Consider the following 17,897-nt stretch of genomic DNA (forward strand, 5'->3'; position numbering starts at 1 on the left):
TATGATGGACTGAATGCATGAATGACTCAAACAAACTAAATCCTAAATATGTGGTGAATTCCCCTACAAGAACCCTAGTCTCTGATACCAATTTGATGCAGGACAATTAACCACTTGCTCTAAAAGCTTGAACTGTTAGAGTATGGCGAATTAATCCATTTATCTCATAGCCCAGGCCCCACATCTCATAGGTTAGGACCCCGACCGAACCCCCTTCGTGGGCCCCAAATCACATGGTCTGTCCACCCCGAGTGTATCCCTGCATCTCATAGGCTACCCCACTCGAGCCCGGTGTGAAATGCGCATTACTCACCCCTGGTAAGGAGTCTGGAACACGAGACCTCCCCCATAGGCTCCAAATCACATGAGTCACCCACCCCGAGTGTGCCGCTGCATCTAACAGGCGACCCCACTCGAGCCCAATGTGAAAATGCCCCTGCATTAACATGCCAATAATGCTTTACATTGGCCGAGCCATGCATCAGGTGGGCTCCAATGTAACTCTGCCCAGAGATCAGGCCTTGATTCTTATCGAACATGCCCCTTGTGTATGAAAACAATGGTTAGCCAACCTTCTTCTGTATGTAATTCCTTTTAATCCATTAATCTCTTACAGCCCCATGAATCATCTATAGATGGGACATGGAAGCTTCAACATTAATTTTGAGGGCTTGGCCTGTTGTCTAACAGCAAGAAGGGCAACAGGTCTTTTTATTGAAGACTAGGTTGATGCATTGCCTCCTCATATGGGTCTATTTTGGTTTTCTTCTAACACTGCAGAAGGTTGATGTGGTGGAGATTCATACGCTTGAAAGCATGTAAGGGTTTCCTAAAATGACATGCCTCTCCGCCCCTTTCCGTGTGCATGTGAATCCTATTTTTGTAGGCCGGAAGCCAGGGCTCTCTCTTTAGGTGTGTTGTCAATAGAGGGGGAATATATGTGGGGAGAGTGACAATTCTTTTATCTGCCGAAATTCTTTAGTGAGAGATTCCTTATACACTGAAAGAGTGGGAGGTAAGCTTGACGCCCTTGGTCTCTTGTTTTAGTGGAAGAAATCTCTGTATTGTGGCTCCGTGGACGTAGCTGAATGGCCAAATCATGTAAATCTTTGTATCTCATATCTTGTTTTTCTCTTTTAACTTTTAGATTTTGATTTGGCTCTCCTTTTTTTTTTTTTGTTGTAATTTTGCTTTGCTTGCATCAATCTTCTACAGGTTGTATTTCTACAAAACAATGCACAACGCACTTCAATGGCTTTGTTTTTAGTTCATCTTTGAACAACGCTCCTTACAAGAAATCAATCTGCTAATCAAGCTCAAGGGCCAACCTCTTGAGATTTGTGGCGATTCAAACCCAACAATTGAACCTATCTTATTCGATATCGGTCACATACAATTCATTCCGACACATCTGCCTATATTGGTCATTGGGTCATAATTGTTCGGTTTGAATTGAACTGCACATTTAATTTTGGCACACCTGTATCAACCACGTGACCGACTTGTGAAATTGAGAAACAATAGGTTGCTCACAAACATCATGGTGGGCCCCACAGTTGAAAAGTTCATGCGGTCGTCAGCGATCATAGGCAATCCACCTGCCTTCAAATCCATACGATGGTTGGATCAACCTGATTTTGAGCATCCTTTCATGGTGGGATGACCTTCACTGGCAGGTTGCAGGTCATACACACTCCATAGTGAGGTCGCTAGCCTCGGGTATACATTGGGAATGTAATCTCGAAATCATGAAACGTTATTTGAGCCCGCGCCAACTCCACAAGTGACACTAAAAGGAGAGGTCTACAATAATCGCACATGGTAAAATCATGGTCAAATCATGGTCAACTTCTCTAACTGTTTGTTTGTATCGTAAGTGGGACGCGGATTAGCCACTGACAGTGTGAGTAGCCAGATTCCCTAGGCGGTTCAATAGTTGATGGTTTGAGAGTTAGTAAAATGATATCACGACTAAGGGCACATGTTACAGCATTCATACATACCATGATAACCCTCCACCAGAAACCATGAGTGACAACTCCCATACATAAGAATGCACATAATCAAGAACACTATTACATGTTTTCCAGATTTAGACCATAATAATAATCCATTTAATTCAATACATAAAATGACCACTAGATCGAGGGTCCATTTTAATTGCAATCAAGCAAGTTACATCCCAACGAAACATGGAAATAGAAACATCCACAAGTAAAACCTTCCTGGAGTTGACCATGATGTTTATATGCTATCCAAACCATTCATAAGGCTTTTACCACTTAGATTAACTATAGGCATAAATATCATCCCGAGACAACACTTCTACCACCCCTAGGCATTCAATCCCCATTGTTTCATGTGGTATAGCCTGCATGAGTTTTTGATCTATGTTAATTTTAGAATCTTACTCTATTGTGATCTTGAAAAATAGATGGATGGAGTGGATTTGTCATGAACATCTTTGTAAGCCCCATATAGCTTCAGGCATTGGAATATGCATGCCTAGGTAACGGGCAATCCGCTTGAGAACCAGGTGGGCCCACTGTGATGTTTGTTAGAAATCCACCCCGTCCATTTGTTTTTTTAGACTATGTTAAGACATGGGACAAAAAATGAGACAGATTCAAAATTCAAATGGGCTGCAGCTCATGAATCAGTAAGGATTGAAAGTTCTCATTGGTACGGCCACAGAAGTTTACAAATATACTAACATTTTTATGCTTTCAGTACATCCAAGTAGGAATGATCTCGTGAACAGTATGGATGGCATGAAAACATCATGGTGGAGCCCAAGAAGGCTTCAACATAACATTTCCTCGCCCACTATTTCCTGTCATGCAGGGCGCCCTGCTTAAGTTTTGGATATGCTTCATTTTTTGGCTCATTTCCTAATCTGATGTATAAAAACTTAACCGATGGATAGAATAAATTTCTAACATGTCTTCTTTTTGAGAAAACATGCACAAGGTCAAATTTGCCCAATGGATAGATTAGATTTTGCAATATGTTGTCACATGTGTGGAACATTAATTGTACATGCATGTGTGCCTATGAAGTGATATCACCGAGGTCTGTGAGCCTCACCATGATTGTCCATCCATTTGGAGAGATCATTTTAAGACATGATAGAAAGAATGAGGCAGATCCTTGTGGTGGAAAGGTGGTCATGGAGTTGCTCCTCAAGGTTAATTGTAATTATTTTATTTTTTGTCTGGTGCCTTGTAACAACCCATACCCTTGTAACAACCCATACCCTGGTACATGGGTGTTACCATCGAGGACCCGGTTATAAGGACTAAGGAAAATTATACCAACCTAAACCTTACACGAATGGGCTGGGACTCCCGGTCAATGATAAAAGCCACCCACAACGAAAGATGCCAAGACGAACCCAACCTCAAACCAGGAGGTAAGACTCAACAACCCCCTAGATTAGCACAGTTTTTGAACAAGTAACTAGGTTATATTGGCATAATACACCTGCTAGCAACTCTTAAAGAGTTATTTATGGCTAATCGGATGATTGGTGTACTCTAGGACCACCTTCAACCGTTGAAACCACCCACCAGACCAATCTGACCATTGGATCATAATGAATGGGCCAAATTTGGCCCCAAAAAGCACGATACAGCCCACCTGGATCTCAAATATGGTGCAAACTGGGCTGCGGCCCCTACACCAGAAACCCTAAACATATGGTCGGTATAGATCTATCACAAACATCGTCCTAGACCTCACATAAGGCGCGCATGCACCTTGGACTATGGTGCACGACGTGCACTGGATAAGGAGGAACGGTCAAAAGGTTGTTGACCGACCCTCTTTGTAAATTTGAGAGAAATTCTCTCCGGCCATTGCATCATTTGAAACGGATGGGTTTCAAACCCTTAAGTGAGCCACCCTGACCATTTTCCCGGAAATCCAGACCGTCCATTTTGTCGGTGGGGTCCACCCCAACAAAAATGTTGAAGTATGGGGCCCCCCGAAAACAAACGAAGGGGATCGATATTGGCCGTCCGTTTTATCATAGAAAACGGGATCCGTAGAGGGCGATCGGACCGCTGGCGTAATGGGATGAGCAGCGTCGGTTTACCTAGAGGGCTGCCGACGTGCTCACGCCAGCCTGGGAAAGCTCTCTCTCTCAAACAAAAAATAACCAGACCACGAGGAATTACAAGCCGCACCTTCCATTTCAGGAAAGCAGGGACTGCAACCGACGGCCATCGCTTAGAGATTTGCAGAGCAAATCTCAGCCACTGGATCTCTCCTCTCCCTGCCTATAAAAGGGAAGGTTCAGCCCTCTCAGATTTCACACAGAAAGAGAGGTGAGAAAGGAAGGAAACAGAGACAGAAGAGAGAGAGAGAGAGAGAGAGAGAGAGAGAGAGAGAGAGAGAGAGAGAGAGAACAGAGAGAAGAAAAGTGAGGGTTTTGGTGAGCCTGGCACTCACTGCCCCAACTCAATCCTTGAGAAACGGACCGAGCCGAGTCAGTGTGAGCCCACGGCCACGCCACTTGAGTGGGAAAGAGAAAGAAAAGAGAGGAAGAAGGAGAAGGAGGTGGGTGTGTGCGTGTCAGCCCAAGCTCGGGTCGGAACCGATTGAAACAGGTAGAAGCTTCCCTCCATTTTTTTTAGAACTCTGAAATAAACCCAAACTATGGCCCATCACACCTTAACCACACGCGTTCATGGCTTAATAACAACTATCAGCGGGGACTGCACATACAGCCAAAGACAGGCTCTGTTTTGAAACGGAAAATAGCCTGTGATTGGAGCACCGTTTAAGGCCGAACATGGCCTGAATTCAGGCCCTGCTTGAGGCGAAACAATGTCATGCAAATAACATTGTTAGTGGGCCTCACCAAACTCTAGGTGGGTTGCTCGCATGCAGGACGTCCCAAACAGACAAGCAGACACGACGTGTTTTAAAAAAAAAAGAAAAAAAAAAAAAAGAGAGTATAATAAATAAAATAATATTTTATTATAAAATATATGCAGATATACAACCTGTGGGGTCCACCCACGCGCAGTAACATCTAGCCGTCCATCTGTTTCCCACATGGAACAGGTGGGACCCCATTGACGTAAATAATACATCTCTGCCATCCAACCGTTTTTCTTTTGGATGGTTGGCTGACGTCAGCAGAATCTGTGGGGTCCACCATTATGAAATGTTGTCCAGGGGACGGTGGGCCCCTGCAGCTTGAGCTGCCTTTGACGTAAGCAAGTTGGGGTATCACCTTGAGGTACGTATTGCCTCTCAACCGTCCATCCATTTCAACTAGGGGTGCACATTTAACTGGTAGAACCGTAGAACCGGACCGGAACCGACCAAACGGTCCGGTTTGGTCCGGTTCTAGAGTGTACCGGTTCCGGTTCCAAAAATCAAAGGACCGGTGACATCGGTTCAGTTCTCGATTTAGGGGTATGTAGAACCGAACCGAACTGTGAACCGATCCATAGAACCAAACCGTGGATCCGATCCGTAGAACTGAATCGTGGAACCGAACCTTGAACCGAACCGATGTATTTTTGCATACCTTATAATTATTTTCTCTAGAATAATTATTTTCGTAAATGTATTTTTGAACACCTTATACAACATCTAAACCATTCATCAAATGGACCACAATATGGATGGACATGGGCTTGCAATTGGGCTGGATTATAAAAAGCCAAGAACCGTGGAACCGATCCGGAACCGAACCGGTTTTAACGGTTCGGTTCTAGGGTGCCAACGGTTCGGTTCCGGTTCCAAATTTCCTAGAACCGTTAGGAACGGTTCGGTTCCGGTTTCACCCCAAAACCGAACCAAATCGAACCGTGTGTACCCCTAATTTCAACAGTCTTGGACCTCCATGTTTCATCCTGACTGTCCATCAACGGACGTCATGTCCAGGCTGTCCAATGAACGTCCAATGCTGGACGATTAACATGTATGTTGAAGGGAAAATAGATATATATTATAATAATATAATAATAAGTAACATATATATATGTTCTATGTGGGCCTCACCACGTGGGAGCCCACCCTGATGTTTTTGTTCCCAGCCGTCTGTCTAGACGGGCTGTGGGGACCCCACCTTGATAAGTTTATTCTAATCAGACTATCCAAGGTCTGGACGTGGCCCACCTTATTGAACAATCCACTCTGTCTATCAATAGACGTCTCCAGACCATCCAAGGTCTGGACGTGGCTAACATGGGGTGTATGTGCTGCCATGGGTGGCGTCAATGCCATCTGAACCGTTCGTTAGATGCGCCCCCATGATGGTCATAGATGACCGAAATACCAAAATACTTTCTGGTCATTATAACTTCTGTGGGCCACACATGTGGACTCCACCCTAATGTACGTGGTTCATCCAAATTGCCCATCTTTGCAGTAGACCCCACCATAGTATAAGTGTTTTATCTGCATCATTTGGGCAGTGGATCCCAACCTAACATAAGTATTTATTTACACCGACCATGTGGCTGTGGGCCCTACCTTTGATGTATGTGTTCTTCATCCACGCTGTCTAGCCCTTTGGACGGGTGGGGCCCACCTCATGATGTGTTGCATGCCCGCACCACCCATGGGACTTCACTGTGATATATCTGTTAATCCAAGCCATGGAAATACCTGACAAGTATAAACTGTAATTTTAGGAGATTCCTTAAGTGACCCCGAGCCACAAGAAGACTCGGACCGAGTTCGTGAACACTACCATACAGGTGATGACTTTCCCCTTGGGCTTTCCGTTTCCAAGCTAGCTAAACATAGTTCGTGCTAGATTGCATCATTAGTTTAAGGTCGTTGTGTTCATTACAAATATCAAATTGCAATACCATATGATAGGCTCACATGCTAGCTAACCCTTGAAAAATGATTACTATTCACATGTCTTGGCAATACATTGTCGATAATCATTATTTAAAATTCTGATGCCTCCCCGCATGTTTTATTTAAAGTCATATGTTGTCACATGTTAACCTGATTGCCTCTTTATATAATCTCATAATGTTACACATGGAAGATTCCATAATGGTATGCAAGCCACACTTGGGATGTAATTAGACAAAATGGGTGGGAAAATAGGACCCTTGAACTAGGGTCATTTGCGATCAAGGGATCTCATTAAAACATCCTAAGGTGGAGAACCTCATGAGCTAAGGATGGTGGTCATGGGACACTATATTCGAGCTGTCGGCCTACGCTGGGTGACGAGCCTCCCATAATGACCTTTGAGTTACTTAAATCTTTTAACTGAATTAATAACGGTTGGCTAATCATGCATTCATAGTATATTGGTGATGACGGATGGCTAATTTTGGATGTTGTAGCACGTGCCCTTGAGTTGTTGAAGTATCGTTTCGCTAGCTCCTAGACCATCAACTATCGACCCATGTTCCGACTAGATGATCATTCCCAGGTCGATGATTGCATAGGTGACGTGCCCAAGTCTGACTGAATGTGCATCCCCAGGTCGATGTGCATTCATACATCAATGCATCTAATAATACTGCATATTGCCTGTTTAGGATTATTGCTTTGTTTTCCTTTAAATTATATTTGCTAAGGCAGCGATGTGTAATCTTGAGAAAAATTCATACTGAGCCGGCTACTCATTCATCAACTATCCAACCATACAAAATATGCAGGGACGGATGTAGAAAATGACGATGCTGGCCTTGATGGCGGGACCGTGGAGCCCGAGGAAGAGTACTATAAGGGCGAGCCGTAACAAGAAGCAGCGGCGTATTTCGGGCTTAATCAGTAGTTTACTATTTTAATTTCAGTGGTTTAGTATTTTGGAACTTATGGAATTTTGTAACTAAGACCCCCAGCTGGGTGGGTCAAATATTTGGGCTCATATAATTATCTATGCTTCATTTTGCTATCGCACTCTAAGTTTGCATTTCCGCTGATTCTTTGATTTATAAACTCCCGGATTTTTGAAACGAGTCTCGTACTCGGGTTTTAGAAATCGGGGCGTTATATGCCTGAACATATTAAACAATTTGCAAGTGGTTGCAATTCCCAATCTTCTATTGTTGAGTTGGATGTATCTGTTTATTTAGATACTTTGGGGGTCAAAAGTTGTTCAATTGGAGTATTTGGATATATGTTTTTCTCTTTTTAAAATTTTACTTGGATCTCCCTCCCTCAAACATAAGGGTGTACATCGAGTCGATCCGAGTTGAGCTTGCCTCAGCTTAACTCGGCTCAGCCACTAGCTAACCTCAACTTGAACTTGGCTCAGCTTGGTCCTCGAGCTTGACTGGCTAGCTCAGCTCGGTTCAGTCAGTAGCTTGGGCTAGTTTAGGCCGAGTTCAAGCCGAGTTTGCCTATGTGTCATTTTCGCAAACACTTAGACTGCACCTTCAAAATCCCACTGTCTTTAAAACAACAACAAATTTTTTTCAGGTCCAAGCAACATAAAAATTCAAAAAAAAGGGTATTTGTTTCATATACATACCTTCCTTGCCACCAGCCACACTTCGTTGAGTTGTTTCATCAAACACTTAGTGAGCAACATCAATATCAAAGTAATCGAGTCACCAAACTGGTTCGATTCAAGTTCAATTCGAGCTGGGTTCGATCCGAGTTGAGTCAAGCTAGGGCCAACTCAAACTCGGCTCGAACTCATTTTCGAGCTAAAAAAATCTGTTCGACTCGGCTTGAACTCAGCTTCAAACTGAGTTGAATCGAGCTTTTTCGAGTCAAGTCGAGTGAGTGTACACCCCCATGGAACTTCTTGCGGAAGGAGTTCCTAGTAAATCCGCATCCCATGGAATGAAAAGAAATGCATTTTGCTAGCTGGCATTCCTGCACCACCCTATTCCTTATGTCCACGTGGTGGAATTTTGTTGGCTGTGGTACACAATCTACCTAACAAAAAGTAATAATAATCCATACAAATGCCCACTTTTGGGATCTTTTTTGGGTACATGCATCTCTCGAAATATTTCAAATAAAACACCTAAGTTTGGTGGTAAGGAGAAAAAACCACCTCTTACCCCTTAACGAAGACCAAACGATGGGATTGTGCCCTTAATGTTCCAAAATGCCAAATTTGCCCCTAGATTCTTTCTGTGTTTTATGCTTATAACCCATTGCAATGCCAGGCATATGGAAGAGCATGGGAGGATCACATAAAGTCCGTTAATATATATTGATACACCACGCTACGAGGGGTTAAGCTTTTGGGGGCGTTTGGTTAGATGGAATTGCAATGGTATGTGCCATTTACAATTATCAATGTTAGCAAGTTGTGTAGGTCTCACCATGATGTGTGGGCTATATTCACATTGTCCACTTATTTTTTGAGATCATTTTAGAGCATGGGTCAAAAAATCAACTAGCTCTAAAGCTCAAGTGGACCCTACCATAGAAAGTAGTGGGGATTGAATATCTATTGTTGAAAACTTCCTTGGGGCCACATAAGTTCTGGATCTGCCTTATTTTTAGGCTCATTGTATAAAATAAGTTTGCAAAATAGATGAACAGTTTGGATACACTACATACATGTTATTTTCAATAAAGTTTGCAAAATAGATGAGAAGTTTGGATACACCACATACACGTTATTTTCAATAATTTCAAATTATGGTGGGTACCTTCCTTCAACATATAATTGTATTACAAATATAGCATGAGATTAAGCTTCCGTGACAGTAACTGGAGAAATCTCTGCCATGTATAATAATTGTGTTTTTTTAATCCCATCCCATACGCCAAACACGCCAAACACGCTCCCTTGCGTGATTTTTTACGTCAATGGTAAACGCGGTAAAAATGCTAAATAATTATTCCCTCATGCGCTCTTTTTGGGCGGTTACTTTTTTGACGCGGAAATCTGCTAAATAATCATTTCCTCGCGCACTCTTTTTGACCGCTAACCTTTTTGACGCGGTAATCGAAAAAGCTGTTAAATATTTATGCGTCCCACCATGATGTATGTAGCTTATCCACGCCGTTCATCCATTATGTCAGATGAATTTATGCCGCGAGCCAAAAAATAAGGCATATTAAAAACTTAAGTGGACCACGCCACAGAAAACAGTGAATCAAACGCTTAATGTTAAAAACTTTTCAAGGTCACTGTTTCTTTTGGTGTGGGCTGCTTGAGTGTTTAATTTACTTCATTTTTTACGTCATACCTCAAAATGTTGTGTTAAAACAGATGGACAGAACAGATATGTCATATCCATCACCAGTAGGTTCAAAAATTTAAACTATCACTTTTAAACCGATTTTCAAGGCTGAAATTCATCGGGATTTTCAAATGGGTGAAACGGTAATAATTTTCCATTTACACGAGCGTTCAAAAATCAAACATATCCTTAAAGTAAACGGTTGTTTGACATGGTAACGAAGCTACGAAAGAGGACAAAGGAGACCCAGGCTCGATCAGGGGACCCTCCGATGCCAAAGTCAGGCCTGGACTCGGGGTCTCAAAGTATTGAAAGGTTTTTTAGAGGGAATTTGTTTCGTACCTCTCAAGGTGACAGGGGTCCTCCTTTTATAGCTGCTGGGGTCCTCCTGATATTGAGCGCGGGATCTTCTCCTGGTATCACGGAGATAGGATCGTGCCCATCTTGAGCCGTCATCCGATCCCGTGAGCTTCGGGGTCGGAGATCTTATCCCAAGATATTCGGGATGAGATCTGACCTAGCGACGGTCGGTCTTGTAAGGTGGTCCGCCCGACACATGCCCGGAACGCTGATAAGTCGTCCGAACCGACTCAACCGTTGTCTCGGTTTAGCGAACCATGCCTCGGATTTGACACATCCTTCGGTGACCCGAGGTATTAAGTCCGAGTCTCGAGGCATTAAGTCCGAGTCTTCGGACTTGTATTTTTGTCCCCAACAGTAAGCCCCCCTACTCCGTGTGCTTCATATGACACTAAGGAGTAGCGAGTTTGGAGTCGGTTCGTAACTCAGTCCGAGATGAGTCGTGGTCATTAAATGCATTCCGTAAGGCCTTTGATGGGGGACGGTTCAGCTCCTGACATCGCATGCGCCGTCAGCCGTCAAATCGCACATCCCGCCAACGAAGATTGGACACGTAGCAAAGGTATTATTGTCGCCAGTCGACGTGCGCCACGTGTCGAATGAGGGAATCGATGCAGGCGTCGAATCATTTCCCCATTAATTGTCTCTGCCGTATGGCGACCTTATATAACGTCAGGGGCCCCGCACTTTAAACTTTTACTGCTCTTGCCATTCCCGCTCCGCATTTTCTTTGGGGTTTGCATAACCTTTCATCTCCTTCTTTTCGTTTCTCCTAACCGTCGGTGCCTCTTTCCGCCATTTTCGTTTTCCTTTCTCCCTCCGGTGAGTTTCTCCTTCCTCTTTATTAGATATTAATGGCGGATAGGAGTTCTCAAAGTCCCCAGGGGGGAGCTTCCGGAGACGAAGGCGAAGCGCAACGTTTTTGGAACGTTGCGGAATCGCCTTCCTTACTGACGGAGATAGCAGTGGACGCCAACGCTGCTTGTCTACCGGAGAGAGTCACCGAAGCTCCGGCAGAGCGCCCTGCTTCCGTCGTTCCTTCTCGGGGTGGGTCATCTCTATTACCCCGCCCGGGAAGGCCTAACTTGCAAAGGGACATGGAGGAAGATGAGGAGGAAGAAGATGAAATTTTAATCGCCGAAGGAACCCCTGATCTTGCTCCCGTTGGTGAATCGGCGCAAGTCTGAAGAAGAAGGATTGGGGGAAGATTTAAGCGGTCCGGTTCCCTCAGTCTTGACTGAGACGGACTTGGACAGAATCCGAGTCGGGTACCATATTCCCGAGTCGGTCATCACCTATCTTCCCCGTCCGAATGACTTACCGGACCACCCTCCTGCCGGGGCAGTCGCGATTTACCAGGTGTCGATGCAATGCGGCTTGCGTCTGCCCCTTCAGACCATCGTCCGGGGAGTTTTGTCTCGCATAAAGATTGCCCCGGGGCAGATAGTCCCGAATGGGTGGAGGAACTTACTCGGATGTGCGGTGTTGTGGGCTGAGATGGAACAACCACCACTTACAGTCGACGAATTTCTCCACCTGTATCAAGTGCGAGTAAATCCGAACTATCCCGGCTTCTACGTCTTCGCTGCTTGGCGAGGCGGAGGCGGTTCCCTGATAACCGACCCTCCCACTTCCAACAAACACTGGAGAGAGCGTTGGTTTTGGGCATGTGGTCGCTGGGAGACGGATGAATCCGGGTCCTACGAGGCTCGTGTCCCTCGGGCGTTCCAAAGAGCAGGTGACTTGGGTCTTCTCTCCCTCTCGCCCCCTTTTTTTTTTTTTTGTAATATTCTGAGTCTGACGAGCTTATGTTTGGCAGACATTCCAAAGAAGAGGCCGAAGCTCGGCACCACTGCCTCGGCTCGGATCAAAGAGTTGAGGTCGTTGGATTCGAAGAATAGGTCTTGGAAGGTGCTTCTACAGCCGGAGCGCCTTCATCTTGCAGGTCTGGACTCGGAAGTTACAGGTAATTGAGAATGAATCTTCTGGATTTCCCGAATTTCCCTCGACTTACTTCGCCATAACTTATTCTCTGGTTTTTTTTTTTTTTTTTTTTTTTTTTACAGATCTGCCCGAAGCTCGTCCCAACCTCAGGATCACCCTCGAACCGGAGATGACTGGAGCTCGTCCTGCCCTTAGGCCAGTCACGAAGTTGAAGGCTCCTCCGCGGTCAGTTCTTCTTTCGGAGCCTCGGCCGCCGAAGAGGCAAAGGGTGCTGCGGAAGGAGAAAGAGCCAGCGAGCTCTTCTGCCCCTTCCGTCGTCGTAATCCCCGACCCGGACGAAAGGGCGGAAGAGACGGCGGTTGCTGCTTCGGAGCCTCAGGCGGATCCTGACTCGGCACGCGTTGAGACGGATGTTCCGAGTCGGGAGGAGGAGACCGGGGCCGCGTCCTCCAGGGGGGAGGGAGAGACGAGGACCGCATCCTCTCGAGGGGAGGGGACGAACCAGGAGGGGCCGTCATTCCTGCAGCAAGTGGTGTCGGGGATGGTTCCATGGGCCCTGGCCCACAGGTGTGAAAGAGAGTCCGTGAAACTCTACAACGCCCCGTCGTCGCAGACCGTCAGCCATGCTGCCCGGATGCTTTTTGAACTCGCTCCTTGCTTAATCAAGACCAGCAAGGAGCTATCCTCAACTCATCGACTGCAGGCTCTTCTGTCTGAGGTCGAAAGTCGACGCGAGGAGGCCGAGGTCCGGGTCGGCGTCCTGAAGGCTGCCGAAGACGCGAGGGCAGAGGCGGCTTCCTCCAGAAGAGCCCTGGACGAAGCGAAGGCAGAGGTCGCTCAGGCACTGGCTCGACTCTCCAAAGCTGAAGAGGAGAATCAGCGAGTTCTAGCAGTCCATGCTTCGTGCGCGGATGACTTAGCTCGGGCTAAGCTTGAGGCGGCGGAGCACATTCAGCAGGCCGTCGAGAAGACTCGGGAGGCCGAGAGGGCTAGGGACCAAGCCGTCCAAGCATTCCTCGAGTCGGCGGAGTTCGAGGATGAAAGGGACCGCTTGTTCCAAAGCGGATATCTGAAATGCGTTAAGGACATAAAGAAATCCTTCCCTGACCTTGACCTTTCAGAAATCGAGGGTGGAGCAGCCTCGGGATCCGAGAACCCGGACGCCACTGCTGAAGATACCGCTGGGGGCGAGGCCGGTGCATGAGGACATTTACCGGGGCCCTTGGACATATATATATATATATATTTTGCTTTGATGTATTCGCTTGCTTTGTACTTACATATGTTTTGACGAATGAAAGAGATCTTCGCTCGCTTTGTACTTACATATGTTTTGATGAATGGAAGAGAAATGCCTATCTTTACTTATTCGACTTGGCTTTATCCTTTCTTAGTTCAGAGTCTTTAATCGTTGAAGACAGAACTAGGGATAGTAGACTTTGAGGTGTTCAGCGTTCCAAGGGTGGGGCAACGGTTGTCCGTTTAGGTCTTCTAGCTGATACGTTCCCGGTCTAATGGTGCCCGAGACGATGTAGGGTCCTTCCCAGTTGGGTCCCAGTGTACCCGAACCAAATTCCTTGGTGTTAGAAAACACTTTTCGAAGAACCATATCCCCCATTCGAAATCTTCTAATCCTAACTCGGGTGTTGTAGAACCGAGCCACTTGTCGCTGCCGCGCCTCCGTGCGCAGCCGTGCCACTTCTCTTTGTTCGTCCAGAAGGTCAAGTCCGAGTGCAAGGAGTTCTTCGTTTGCTTCTGCATTGAACGTGGTGATCCGAGCCGAAGGTAATCCGATTTCAACGGGAGTGACGGCTTCCGAGCCATAGGCTAGTGAAAATGGGGTCTCCCCTGTGGCTGTTCGAGCGGTGGTTCGGTAGGCCCAAAGAATTTTCGGGAGCTCTTCGGCCCACGCTCCTTTAGCTCGGCCAAGCTTGGTCCGAAGATGTTGCTTGATAATCTTATTAACCGCCTCAACTTGTCCGTTGGTTTGAGGATGATGAGGCGAAGAATAAACGTTTCTGATTCCGAGGTTGTCGCACATCCCGCGAAAGCTTCTGTTATCAAATTGCCTTCCATTGTCTGTAACAATGGTACGGGGTACCCCGAATCGGCAGATAATGTTTTTCCATACAAATTCGGTGATCTTCTGCTCGGTTATTTTAGCTAATGGTTCTGCCTCGGCCCACTTCGTGAAATAGTCAACCGCCACCACAGCAAACTTGGTCTGACCTTTTCCCATAGGGAGCGGTCCTATGATGTCGATGCCCCACTGTGCGAAAGGCCAGGGACCGGTCATCGGCGTTAGTGCTTCGGGCGCTTGCCTCGGAATTGCCGCGAACCGTTGGCATCTGTCGCATTTTTGAACGAGCTCGCGAGCGTCGTGTTGGATAGTGGGCCAGTAGTATCCCTGTCGTAGGACCTTGTAGGCGAGGGATCGCCCTCCAGAGTGGTTTCCGTAGATTCCTTCATGAATTTCCCGTAACACATAGTTTGCCTCGCTGGGTTTGAGGCACCGCAGCAACGGGGCGTAGTAACCTTTCTTGTAGAGGGTTCCGTTGAATATGGTATAACGGGAGACTCGAATCTTAATTCGTCGAGCCTCGGCCCGATCCTTCGCAACTTTCCTTCGTTAAGGTATTGGCGGATTGGATCAATCCAGAAGGTTCCAGTCGATTGTATTGATGGCCTCGCTAATTGGTTCGTCTTATGCTTGGCTTGTCAACGTATTCGACAGGGACGGACCAGATCTCATCTTCATCGGCTGAGGCGAGCTTTACTAACAAATCGGCTTTGCTGTTTTCCGCACGAGATCCGAATGACACGACAGAATTGAAATCCGTTGATAAGTTCCTTTGCTTTCTGCATGTATGCCCTTAACTGGTCTTTTTGTGTCTGGTATACACCGGAACTTGGTTAACAACCAACTGAGAGTCGCTGAAAACACTTAGGTGCGTGACCTCCATGCTAGCGGCGAGTCGGAGGCCGAGTAACAACGCTTCATATTCCGCCGTATTGTTCGACGCTTGGAACCCAAGTCGTAAGGCATATTGTATATAGGTATGATCGGGGTCTCCAGCACACCCAGCCCCACCTGCCTTCGAGTTGGAAGAACCGTCGACATACAGGATTCCACGGAATAGGGCAAGGGGGAGCGGTTGAGGTCGGAGCTGCCGTCCTTCGGTGTATCATTTACCGAAAGTTCGGTTGAAGACGTTCCTCGGCGATAAAATCAGCTACGGCTTGCCCTTTGATTCTTGCCTTTGGTCGGTATTGAATATCAAACTCACTCACTCGATAGCCCATTTGGTGAGTCGCAGGAAGCTTCTGGTTTCTGCAGTACCTGGCGAAGCGGAAGGTCGGTCATTACTATGATGGTGTGGGCATGGAAATACGGCCTAATTCGCCGAGAGGAAGTTATTAAAGCCAAGGCCACTTTTTCCAAGCTTGGGTATCTCGTTTCTGCTGGCAATAACGCTTTGCTGACGTAGTAAACCGGCAGTTGCTTCCCTTCGGATTCTCGTATCAAAGCCGAGCTCACCGCTGCCTCGGATACCGCTAGGTAGAGGAGCAACGACTCCCCCGGTTCGGGTTTTGATAAGAGAGGTGCAGAACCGAGATATGATTTTAATTGCTGGAATGCTGCTTCACACTCTTCCGTCCAACCCATCGCTTGTCTTCCTTTCAATTGTTTGAAGAAAGGGAGACACTTATCCGTTGCTCTGGACAGGAACCGATTAAGTGCTGCGACTCGTCCAGCCAACCTTTGGACGTCTTTAATGGTTTTGGGGGATTCCATATCAATCAGAGCCTTTATCTTCTCAGGGTTTGCCTCTATTCCTCGCTGACTGACCAAGAAACCGAGGAATTTACCGGAGCCTACTCCAAAAGCACATTTACTTGGATTTAGCTTCATCCGGAACTTCCGTAGGATTAGAAACATTTCTTCCAAATTATTCACATGATCAGCCGCGTGTATGCTTTTAACGAGCATGTCGTCGATGTATACTTCCATGGTTCGGCCTATAAGCCGAGCAAAGATTTTGTTAACTAACCTTTGATAAGTTGCGCCGGCATTCTTCAGACCAAATGGCATCACTCGGTAACAATAAAGGCCTTTGTCGGTGACAAAGGTCGTTTTTGATTTATCTGTTTGATGCATTACAATTTGATTATATCCTGAATATGCATCCATGAAACTAAGGAGCTCATGTCCGGCTGTACTGTCTACTAGCTGATCTATCCTCGGAAGCGGAAAGCTATCCTTGGGGCAGGCTTTATTTAAGTCGGTATAGTCAATACAGACTCGCCACTTCCCGTTGAATTTCTTTACAAGCACGACATTCGCGACCCACTCCGGATAGTGTATTTCTTCTATGAAATTAGCCTGGAGGAGTTTGTTGACTTCTTCTTCGATGATAGCGTATCGTTCAGGGCCAAGCGGTCACCGCTTCTGTCGGATCGGTCGATACGATGGATCGATGTTGAGTCGGTGGGTCACCACAGAGGGGTCGATCCCGGGCATATCTTCATGACCCCAGGCAAAGACGTCGGCGTACCTACGGAGCAGGGCTATCAGCTTTTCTTTCAAAGGGGACTGCAGAGACGAGCCAATTCGTACCGTCTTGGATCCATCTGTCTCGACCAAGGGGACCGAGACAAGATCTTCGAGCCGTCCTCGTTCATAATTCTCGCCCCGAGGATCCAACGATTCGATCGTTAATATGTTGGTCGGACTTTTGTCGGCGGCTCCTTTTACGGCTATCATGTAACATCGCCTCGCATCCTGCTGGTCTCCTTTGACAATCCCGACTCCCGACTCGGTCGGAAATTTCATTGAAAGATGGTACGTAGATACCACGGCCTGGAGGAGACTCAATGAAGGTCGGCCGAGTATTGCGTTGTATATTGAGGGTTGATCGACGACTAGGAAGTCAACCATCATCGTCGTCTGACATGGGGCGCTGGCAGCAGTGAGTGGTAACGAGACAATCCCTTCAGGCAGGACCTGTCCTCCTGAAAAACCGATCAACGGGGTCCGAACTGGGCGCAGTGTGGATCGTTCGATCCCCATTTTGTCGAACGCCTGGGTAAATAACACGTCTGCAGATGACCCCGTATCGACGAGTATCCGAAACACTTTTCGGTTAGCGATCGCCAAGGAGACGATCAACGCATCATCGTGGGGGTGATGGATACCTCGGGCGTCTTCCTCAGTGAACGATATGCAATATCTTTCTCTTTTCTTTTCCTTTGATGGTCGATATATAATCATGAGCTCGGACTGAGGCTGACTAAGTTTTCGTGCGTGATTCCTTCGCGCGTTGTTTGAGTCGCCCCCACATTGTGGACCGCCGATAATCGTCCGGATTTCTTCCATAGGCTGACTCTCGGTCGGGCGCGCCTCAGATGCCCCAGCTTTGACCATATGTTCTCTGAGTCGGCCGTCTTTTA

At 46.6% G+C, this 17,897-nt stretch overlaps 1 long non-coding RNA gene across 1 annotated transcript; it reads left to right on the forward strand.

The window, feature by feature from the left end:
• Positions 1-531: 531 nt before the first annotated feature.
• LOC131236540 (uncharacterized) lies at positions 532-1,266 on the forward strand. Its single transcript, XR_009166784.1, has 2 exons — positions 532-562; positions 781-1,266. It is a non-coding gene; the product is annotated as an uncharacterized LOC131236540 (long non-coding RNA).
• The last annotated feature ends 16,631 nt before the right edge of the window (positions 1,267-17,897 follow it).

Source organism: Magnolia sinica, chromosome 1 (assembly GCF_029962835.1).
Source record: "Magnolia sinica isolate HGM2019 chromosome 1, MsV1, whole genome shotgun sequence".
NCBI lineage: Eukaryota > Viridiplantae > Streptophyta > Magnoliopsida > Magnoliales > Magnoliaceae > Magnolia > Magnolia sinica.